Consider the following 11531-nt stretch of genomic DNA (forward strand, 5'->3'; position numbering starts at 1 on the left):
CTTTGCCCACACTTAATTGTGATGTATTTACACATATAACACCTAAATTTTATTTTTTTACATTCATACCTCCCAAATCTTTCATATCACATAAAAATATCCTTTTTTCCTTTTTTTAACTTTTAAAAAATTTCACACTTTGGGTATGTTTGGCGCAGCTTAAAGGGAGCGGCGGCGTTTTGAAAATGCCGCACGGCTGTTTGGTTAACGCGTTCGTGCGAGCGTATTCCCACCGCTCATACGCTGTATTAGCAACATAAGGCGGAGCGCGATAATCTCTCCTCCCTTCGCGTCCTGGGTTGAGTTCGTGCGTTTAGGGTGAAAAAAACATACATTCCATATAATCTATTATAAATACAAATAAGTTAAGAAATTTGTACATGAAAAAATTTGACGGCGCAGATCTCAAAGAGATCCAATGACTCGGAAGAGAGGAACCACAATAAAGAAAAGGTCATCCTAAAAGACTAGGAGGCACAATTATCAAATTGATATGATTTTACATGCCTAAAATCTAAAATTTAGTACTTATATGCATAAAAAAATTATATTTGACTTTTCAAAGTTAATAAATATAACATTTTTATGTGATTTTACAGATATGAATGTTATAAATATAAATATTAAACTAGTAGTATTTGATACATAAATACATAAAAATTATACGGAATGTATGTGAATGCCCAAAATAAAAGTATATTACAAGAATATAAAAAATAAACTAATGTTATAAATTTCATGCATGTATTTCAATATCTCTAAAATAATGGATAATTAAAAAATAATAAAAAAGCAATTTTTTATGAGATCTTTGGGTGGGAGAATCGAATCCAGCCCTTTACTGCGTGTTCAATCGAATTAGCTTGAAACAGTTACATCAAAATCGCTAACACTCCATTCAGCAATCTCCTCACCATCACTAACAAAAATTTCAGTTCCAACATCAACAGATCTCCAAATTCTCCTCGCAGGACTGCTTCCCGGATCCTACAAACCACACCAAACTCAGTTCCAAACACAATCTGAATCAATATCACAAATGGCGGCAGAATCTGAATCAACATCACCTGATAGAAATAAAGTCTGCCAGAGAGGCCGCCGACGTCGAGCTCCCACGTTCTCGGATCGCCGACCCACCCCTCGCCGGCTTTTGCCGGAAAGCCATAGGTCGCCCAGGCTGGGTGAGGAAGCAACTGAACAATCTCCTGAGCTTGAGGATTGCTGTATGGATCACAGGTGCTGTGAGGTTCTTCGAGGAACAGGGCGTTGCCAGGGGAGCAATAGTAATGGTATGCAGTGTAGGGGAAGTCGGCTGTGTTGTTTCTGAAGATTTTGCGGTTTTCAGGAGTAATGTGGAAGGGTGGGCAGGCGTTGAGGTTGCTGGGGCTGCACCAAGCAGGGGTTTTGGGGTTGATGATCATCTCGCTGTATCGGGTTACGTCGGTGGTCGTGTCGCCGTCGCATTCGGCGCCGTTGTTCTTCCAGCAGCCGCCTATGTCGATGAGGTAGAACTGGCTTTTGGGCCCGCCTCCTTGTTTGATGGTGAGTGTGAGCTTTACTTTGAAGTTTGGAGATTCAGGGAGCTGGAGAAGAATGTTATTGAGTTTGGATCATAAAGTTTGACTATTCGTATGCATGCGTATACATCGGATTTCTTGTACAATCATATTATACATCATTATACTTGTGTGTACATTGATGTAGAACATGATTGTACATACATGTAAACTTCGCATTTAATATTCTCTCAAATCAAAGAAGGGGGGAAGGTAAAACTGACAGTTTTGAGCATGCCTCTGGTTTGATAATGGTAGCCGCCGGAAAACCCTGTGGTAGCATCAGCTCTCAAATAGAGCATAAGCCATGGATACTTGTTTGAGGTTCTGAGCTTATGACTGAAAACCCAGCTTCCGTTTCCTCTCGTCTTCCTCCAAATCACCTCAAAATACGAAGAATCATGAATCTTATCCCCAAATTTCGGGTCAAAATCATAACTTCCATTGAATCCTCCGACCATTTCTCCGCTTGCTGAAACTCTGGTCTGCTGATGAAAAACTGCAGGCTGGTTCATGCATCCATCACCGAAGCAAGGAAATCTCTTCCCAGATTGCATAAATGGACCAACTTTCTTTCCGTTTTCAGGGCAGAATCCGGATCGGGTGTCAAAGTTACCATTTTTAAGCATCACCATCCAAAACTGCCACGGATTTGGGATCTCGGGAACTTGACAGAGAGAACCCAGATAAAGTTCCTTCTCCACCGCGTACAGGTCTGGATTCTCTAGTGCTCTGAAACTGAGCCCTGGGAATGGCTTCCCTACGCCGAGCATATTGTCCTTCTCCTCTGTGAATTAAAGAATTTCCTGAGGAAGAAGACGATTGTGAGGCTTCGAGGAAAGAAAAGTTTTGATTTTTAAGCTATTATTATTACCAGAGAAATCGAAGCAGTCTGCGAGCCTTGGGCTGCCCATTGCCGGAGCTTCGGTGCCGACTTCATTGCAGAAGTTCCAGGCTTCAAATGCTACTCTGAGCTCGCCTCTCTTCATTCCCGGATCGCCTATAATGGAAGTGGATTTTAAACCATAGGTGTGTGCTGATCTCTGAACTGTGCAGACTGTTAGAAGAATTAGACCAAGGAAGAAGATGAGAGCGTCCATTGTGTTTAGCTTCTCCTGTAACAGTGTAGAAGGCTGGAAGCACTAAATGCGAGTGGTTTTCCCTCGGGATAACTTTTGCTTATGGGGAAAGAATCTTGGGGCATCCCATACATAGCACCCAAAAATTTACACTTATTTATTTGACGTCAAAATTTTTATAATTATAAAAATCATATAAAAATTATAACTTATGCACAATATGTGCAAAAATGAAATTTTAGGTGTGAGGCAGATAAATCCTTAAGAAATAGGTTATAAAAATCTTAGTGCTATGTATTTAATTTTCCCAACAATCTTTGCAGCCTTTTTTTTTTAATATTTGATTTGTTATATATATATATATATATATATATATTTGCTTTATATTTTTAAAATAATTACTTAATATTTTAATAGAGGTTTTTATGTAGACATCATCGGAAATATTATTACACTGAAGTTTAATTTTACTAAATTCACATTTGTCGTTAACCGGGGAGCAGCAGGGAAACGTGACTTGCTACCTATACAAAATGGATCGGGGCAGGAAAGCCAAATTGTTTCCAATATGCTCAAAGCAAGGAGCGAGGGGAAGCAAAGCAGGAGAGATGAATAAGAGAAAAAAAGAGAGTGAGAAGAGAGGAGAAACTTCGCTGCATCTAGGGCTCTCACAGGTTTGGCTCGTGTTCGGCTCGTTCGAAATAACTCGTGTTTGAAATCGGCTCGTGAACAGTGTGTTCGTATTCGGCTCGTTAAACTTAAATTGAGAAAAATATATGTAAAGTGTGAGATTCGAACCTGTATCAAATATATACAAAAGAAGACATTAACCACATTGCCACATGAGATATTATGATTTAAACTTATACATAAATATATATAATATATTATTCGTTAAAACGAGCCGAACAAGAGCAGACAAACAGCTGTTCGTGTTCGGCTCGTTTATAATTCGAGCTTTAAAAATTTGTTCGTGTTTGGCTCGTATACTTTAACAAAATACTTAACGAACGAGCCGAATACGAGCTGTTTGCGAACAACGAGCTTTTTTGACAGCTCTAGCTGCAAAGCACTTTTTTGAGACATCGAGTGAGGTCTGAAATACAAAATAATAATATTTTTGGTGCTGTGTACATAAAAGAACCCTATATAATAAAAGTTAATTTTTTATATCTATATTTAAAATAGCATAAAAAAATTATTTTTAAAAATTTATAAATTATAATATTTTTGATGTAATATTAAAAATTTATTATTTCACATTTAAAAAAATGATAAGACAGTTTAGATCTTTAATGCTTAAATAGATAAGAATAGTGTGGTAGGTATCAAAATGCCATTTAGCTATGGTGTGTTGGACTTATTTTAAATCAAAATTAATAGGTTTATAATTTGCATTTCTAATCTAAGTATTCATAATTTTCTTAGCTATAATATAAGTTGCATGGTATTTTTCTGATATTAATATTGAGAGCAACATCATTAACATTTTAAAAATGATTAAGCTAAAAAAATTAATTAATAATTAGCATTTAATCGCAGAAATTAAGTGTCGTGACTGCAACTGATCAAATCAACTTTAATTCATTAATGAAGTACTTAATTTTTATTCAAAGTTGATTCATTAATAATATAATTATAATTTGAGAGAGAAGTTTTATTTCTGATAGATTTTTTTTGCTACGATTAACACAGCTGTACTAAACAGACAGTTAGTTTCCCCGCAGCTGCTTTCTTGGGCAGTGCAGCTGCAGCTGAAGAACTGGGAAGTTGCAGCTGCGCCAACAGAGCCTAAGCCATCAACACAATTGAAAATTAATTTAAAAAATAAAGGGAGCTGTATTTATGTAGCTCCCACAAAATTTTTATGTATTTATATAACGAACATTTAGGGGTTGTTTGGTTTGTTGAAAATGAAATATAACGTAAATGATTTGCAGAGTCGTGTTATTACAACAAGTTTGAAGTAATTCATGGTTGTTGGGTTCATTGTAAAATAAAGGTAGTACTTTATATTTTTTGTTTGGTTTAAGGTATATTGAAAATAATACAATTATTTCTTTGGGAGGCGAGCAGCCGGCGGTGGCGGGACTGGCACTGGGGGCATAGTGGCGAGCGACAATTTGTCTATAGCATTTTAAAATATAATTCAAATTTGATCAAATCGGTCGAATTTTAAATTCAACCAAATAAACTAAGAAGTGAACTTTAAATTCAATAAAACTTTACATTGTACCTTTACTTCTTCATGCTAAACACATAATCACGAAGCTTTTCAGCCAAACAACCCCTTAAACATTCATATTTACATGTATACCACTAAAAAATTGAAAATCATAACATAAATATCATCATCATTATGTTTTTAAAGGCAAAATTATGTTTTTATTGCATTTATTCAAGACACCAGTCTATTATAAGTATAAATATCGAATTTTGGGAGTTGGGTATGCTATTATATCAAAATTGTGTGTTATGTATATAATGTTTCCAAAAATTTAATAGAGGAAATATTTTTAAAATTAAAAATATATATAAAAAATGTCCCTGCAGATTGAAGCATCTTTTCAATCATGCATGTTCGTGAATGAAACCTCAATTGTGTGGGCCCGAAATAAATCGATGACATTTTTGTCAAAGTTATATTAGTCAAAACACGGATCAATGATTAAAGAAAATCTTTATTTTATCTTTAAAACTATTCTAGATATTTTGCTCTTATAGGTCCAAAGTCTTGATGTCCTCTACCTCGACCGATTGAGCTTGTCAAAACTTCAACGATCTTTGTCGGTCGGCTAGATCGAGTAGAAGCTACTTTCGACAGGTCTTCTATCAGCAGAATTGACCTGATTTGCTAAATCTTATTGATCGATTGACATCATTCGGGCAACGGACTTTAATCCTTGTCGAAAAACTCATGTTGGTAGAGTAAAGCTACGCTGTCGAGCAGAGGGCGGATCATTATAATCCGACATATAGCCCTTGGATGAAAAGATTATGGGGATGGATGTTGATAGTCCTCGATATAATCATAGGATCGAGGGATTGGATGCTTCATTGGGGTTGACTACATCAAAGTTTTATGTTCAAATATCATTTGTCTTATGTTCGGGTGAGCCGATCGACTCGTTCATAATAACCCTTATATCTGTTGGCTTTGAGTTTGATTCATTTAATTGGGCGTCTGGCCGCCCTAGGTTTTCTGACAATAGGTCCACCCTTTGAGACCAATTTTGTCTTCTGATTGTCATATCTCCTCGAGATTTGTGCGGCATGTATGTCGATTTCCCAAAAAATTAATAAAATTTTGAGGAGCATGTTTTCCAAAGGTCAAAAATAGAGGGCATATTTGTAAAATTAAATATATATAAATTAAAAATGTCCCAGCAGATTGAAGAATCTTTTCAATCATCCATGTTCGTGGATGCAACCTTAAGTGTGTGGGACCGAAATAAATTTCATACCTATCTACCAAAGTCTTACTAGTCAAAACATGGCTACTTTATCTTCAAAATTACAAATTCAAGATAATATATTTAACTGTTTATAATCACATAAAATACCGCTATTATTTATATTTTATAAGTGAAATAATGTTTTATGCATAGATTATTTTTCTTTATTTATTTATATTTGAAATTTGAGCGGAGTTAATTGCAAATACATGCATACCATATTTACGGGGCCTTTGAACGCAAGACTTAATGGTTAAAAGAAAGCATTCAACTATACAATGACTTGTATTTCACATAAATTTATGATGTCAAAGTATTAAAAATAAAAATAGTAAAATTTAAATATTTAATATTAAAAACCCCAACCTCGACGCCATGATTGCCTGGCTGAGAGAAGGCATTGCAGGTCGAAGCGCCGAGATCGCCGACCCGACCTAAGTGAAAACTCCAGTCTCAACGCCAAGATCGCCCGACTGAGAATGCAAAAATCATGATGGTTCGAAGCGCCAAGATCTATGATTCGACCTAAGTGAAAACCTCAGTCTCAACGTCAAGATCGTCCCGCTGAGAGCTCGAGAAGGCATGTCGAGTCGAAGCGGCAAGATCGCAGACCCGACCTAAGTGAAGAATCCAACATCGACGCGAAGATCGCCTGACTGAAAGTGCAAAAAAGCATGGCGTGTCAAAGTGCCAAGATTGCTGACCAAACCTAAGTAAAATACTTCAGCCTCGACGCCAAGATCGCTTGGCTTAAAGCTAAAGAAGGCATGGCAAGTCGAAGTGTCGAGATCGTCGACCTGACCTAAGTGAAAACCCTAGCATCAACGCCAAGATCTCTCGACTAAGAATGCAAGAAAGCATGACGGGTCGTTGACTCGACCTAAGTGAAAACCCTAGCTTCAGTGCCAAGATCGTCCGACTGAGAGCTCAAGAAGACCTAAGTGAAAACTCCAGGCCCGGAGCCAAGATCGCCCGACTGAAAGCTCAAGTAAACATGGCGGGTCGAAGCTCCAAGATCGCCGTTTCGACCTAAGTGAAACTCCCAACTTTAACGTCAAGATTGTCAGGCTAAGGATTCGACAGAGATAAAAAGTCGCATCGTCAATATCGTCTGACCCAAGCTAATGCAACAAAGATCTTGACCTCAGTGCTAAGATCGTTCGACAAACAAAAGCCATCAAACTTCAAGTAACTACGAAACCATTCCAGTCAAAGCAATAAGCAAGGGGTGGGACTACCCCCTGCAATAAAGGGGACTCCCCACAAAAAAGAAGTAAGAAGAAAGGAGTGATCTTAAAGATAATTGATCAAAATAAATGAATTAGTATACAATGGTAAGGAAAAAAAAAGAAACAAGTATTGGGACTACCCCATACTAGCTAAGGACTGATTGGAGTTCAGTGCACAAAGACAACCATAACCTGAGTAAGAAACAAGTATTGGGACTAACCCATACTGGCCAAGGACTGATCGGAGTTCAGGGCACAAAGGAAACCATAACCTAAGTCATAGTTGGTTCTGATAAATTATCAGGACATCACCGTAGTTATCGGTCGCCACTTTGTTCGATGGAGCGGCCCGCAATTTAATAGTAGGATAAAATATGAAACTCTTTTCAGCAATAGCAGCATCAGAAGGCAATAAAAGATAACATTTGATTGATATCTTCTTACTAAAGGAACAAGGAGGCCTTTTCAGAGCCATACAAAGAAACAATGAAGCAGTAGCAAGTGGAAAGACAATGGCAGGTAGAAGACACCCAACAAAAGGAAAATTTTGTAGACACACACATGGGACACTCAATACCCACTTATAGAAACCCAATAATAAACAAAACGCTTCATGCAAAAATTGAGAAGAGCGGAGCGTCACACAAAACACAAAACATCCAAATTTATGAAATAAATTATCTTATTTTTCGCCAGAATAATGATTACATAAAGATTCAATCCTAAAGAAAATACTTCACAAGCAGATAATCAACCACCTCGGCCAGGACTAGATCCCTCCTAACAAGTCTTCTATACAAAGTTCAACCCCCAAACCTAAAATAAGTTGCACTATTGTCCTCAGAACTGACAGTCATGACAAGCACGTCTTCTTGAAGCTCGGTCTGTAAGAGATTCTAAATACCATATTCGATTTAAAAAATTAATTTTTAAATCGATTAGCGGAAACAAGATAGGATCATACATACCTCCAGCCATAACTTAAACGAACAGAGTTGACACTCACAACTCACACGACAAATTTTCTGTTATAGATCTTCTAAGCTTTTCTCACTCACAACCCGATGGTGCAAATGAAGAGGAGCAAGCTTAGGGACCAAAACAGCAAGCATCACATCTAATTTATAGTACTCTGCCCATCACAGAGTTCAATGGATGTGACCACATTATGGAATGTTACTAAATTCATGTATTGAACTTAGACACTATATGAACCACATTCTGAAAATTATTTCTCTTAAAAACACCAAAGAATTCCAACGGTTATTGAAATTAATTTGGGAATTCCAAAGGGTTTTGAAATTAATTTGGGAATATCAAAGGGTATTGAAATTAATTTGGGAATTCCAAAGGGTTTTGAAATTAATTTGGGAATATCAAAGGGTATTGAAATTAATTTGGGAATTCCAAAGGGTATTGAAATTAATTTGGAATTCCAAAGGGTATTGAAATTAAAATAGAGTTTTAATTAATTTGGGAATTCTAAAGAAACAAAATTTAATTCCCATCATTAACTAATTTGGGAATCTTAAAGAAAAAATCCCAACATTCTCCCACTTGGTTCATATAGTTCAACACATATCATATAGAGAAACAAAATATATGAATCATGGCGATAGGTCCTCTTATAGTGAGTATTATCTTCCATGTATTACACTATATCAAGTCTCTCAACACTATCCCATACAACTTAATGAATAAACCATATGTTTATTCCAAAGTCCAAACCGAATGAGATTTCTCAAAATAAACGAATGAATAAATATGTGCACAAAACCATATGAGAAATCATCAACTGAATTAAGAGTTTCAATAAATATTCGTACAATGTAAATCACATTATGGAACCAAGTCCCATTCGTACTACGTGATCCTTAAAATTCTTTGGTGGCATGCCTTTAGTCAAAGGATCCGCAATCATCAACTCAGTGCTAACGTGTTCAATGACCACTTTCTTTTCCTTAACACGTTCTCTTATGGCTAAATATTTGATGTCGTTGTTTTTCCTCCGACTTCCACTCTTATTGTTCTTAGTCATAAATACTGCAGCTGAGTTGTCACAGTACAACTTTAATGGCCTTGAAATAGAGTCCACGACTCTAAGCCCAGATATGAAACTCTTCAACCATACACCATGCGAGGTAGCCTCAAAACAGGATACGAACTCAGCTTCCATAGTGGAAGTAGCAGTCAAGGTCTGCTTAGCACTTCTCCAAGATACAGCTCCACCAGCTAGCATGAAAATATAACCAGATGTTGATTTTCTTGAGTCAATGCAGCCAGCGTAGTCTGAATCGGAGTAGCCAATCACCTCCAAATTATCAGTTCGTTTGTACATGAGCATGTAGTCCTTTGTACCTTGAAGATATCTCATTACTTTCTTTGCAGCCTTCCAGTGGTCTATACCTGGATTACTCTGATATCTTCCCAACATTCCAACAACAAATGCTATGTCAGGTCTGGTACAAACCTGAGCATACATAAGGCTTCCAACAGCTGAAGCATATGGAATGTTCTTCATGTGTTCCCGTTCAAAATTATTTTTCGGGCATTGACTCAAATCGAATCTATCACCCTTCACAATAGGTGCTATACTCGGTGAACAATTCTTCATATGAAATCTCTCTAAAACTTTATTGATATAGGTTTCTTGAGACAAACCCAAAATACATCGAGATCTGTCCCTATGGATCTTAATGCCAATGACATAAGATGCTTCATCCATATCCTTCATATCAAAGTTCTTGGAGAGGAATTGTTTCACTTCATAAAGTAAACCCCTATCATTGGTTGCAAGTAAAATATCATCCACATACAGTACAAGAAAACAAATTTTACTCCCACTAACCTTCTGGTATAAACATTGATCCATGACGTTCTCTTCAAAACCAAATGAAGTAATAACTTCATGAAATTTCAAATACCACTGACGGGAGGCTTGTTTCAAACCGTATATGGATTTATTTAGCTTGCAAACCAAGTGCTCACCATCACTAGAGGAGAATCCTTCTGGTTGTTTCATGTAAACCTCTTCCTCTAGATCACCATTAAAGAACGTTGTTTTCACATCCATTTGATGTAACTCAAAATCAAAATGAGCTACCAACGCCATAATTACTCGGAGAGAATCCTTTTTAGATACAGGAGAAAATGTTTCCGTATAGTCAATTCCCTCCCTCTGAGTGAACCCTTTGGCAACGAGTCTTGCCTTATGTCTCTCAATGTTACCTTGTGAGTCTTTCTTTGTTTTGAAAACCCATTTACATCCAATGGCTTTTACACCATTAGGCAACTCAACGAGATCCCAGACTCGATTTGATGCCATAGAATCCATCTCATCTCTCATGGCATTATGCCACAAGTCCGATTCCTTAGAACTCATGGCTTGTGAAAACGTTTCAGGATCATTTTCGGCTCCAATGTTGTAGTCTGTTTCTTGAAGATACACAACATAATCACTAGATATAGCTGATTTTCTTTCTCTAGTAGACCTTCTAAACGTTGTTTCAACATTCTCCTCAAGAGCATGTTGTTCAACTGGTTGTACAACAATATCTTGTTGTTCCTTATTTACAAGTTGATCTACTTGATCATTATTAATAGTTTGTGGAACTTCAACAATTGGCTGTCTAACACCTGTTTGTCCTTGAGGGGTGTGGATAACAATCAATCTGTCACTTGACCTAGAGGGTTGAGCTTCACAGTGATCCTTTTCCGAAACAATATCCCAAAATTGATCACTCCCACTGATCAAGTCATACTCAAGAAATTTTGCATTTCTTGATTCCACAATCCTAGTGTTATGAGACGGACAATAGAATCTATACCCTTTAGACCTTTCAGCATATCCAATAAAATATCCACTAATGGTCCTTGAGTCTAACTTTTTTTCTTGTGGGTTGTAAATTCTTACTTCAGACGGGCATCCCCAAACGCGTATATGTCGCAAACTTGGTTTCCAACCTTTAAATAACTCAAAAGGCGTCTTTGGAACAACTTTGGTTGGAACTCTGTTTAATATATACACAGCCGTCTTTAGAGCTTCAGTCCACAAGAATTCAGGTAGTTTCGTGTTACTCCTCATACTTCTCACCATGTCCATTAAAGTTCGGTTTCTTCTTTCTGCCACACCATTCTGATCCGGAGAACCAGACATAGTGTGTTGGGCAACAATCTCATGTTCTTGAAAAAACTTCACAAATGGACCAGGTG

General features: G+C 37.1%; 1 pseudogene; it reads right to left on the reverse strand.

The window, feature by feature from the left end:
* Positions 1-702: 702 nt before the first annotated feature.
* Positions 703-8297, reverse strand: LOC110030574 (annotated as a pseudogene).
* Between the last annotated feature and the right edge of the window lie 3234 nt (positions 8298-11531).

This window comes from Phalaenopsis equestris, unplaced genomic scaffold (assembly GCF_001263595.1).
Source record: "Phalaenopsis equestris unplaced genomic scaffold, ASM126359v1 Scaffold000741, whole genome shotgun sequence".
NCBI lineage: Eukaryota > Viridiplantae > Streptophyta > Magnoliopsida > Asparagales > Orchidaceae > Phalaenopsis > Phalaenopsis equestris.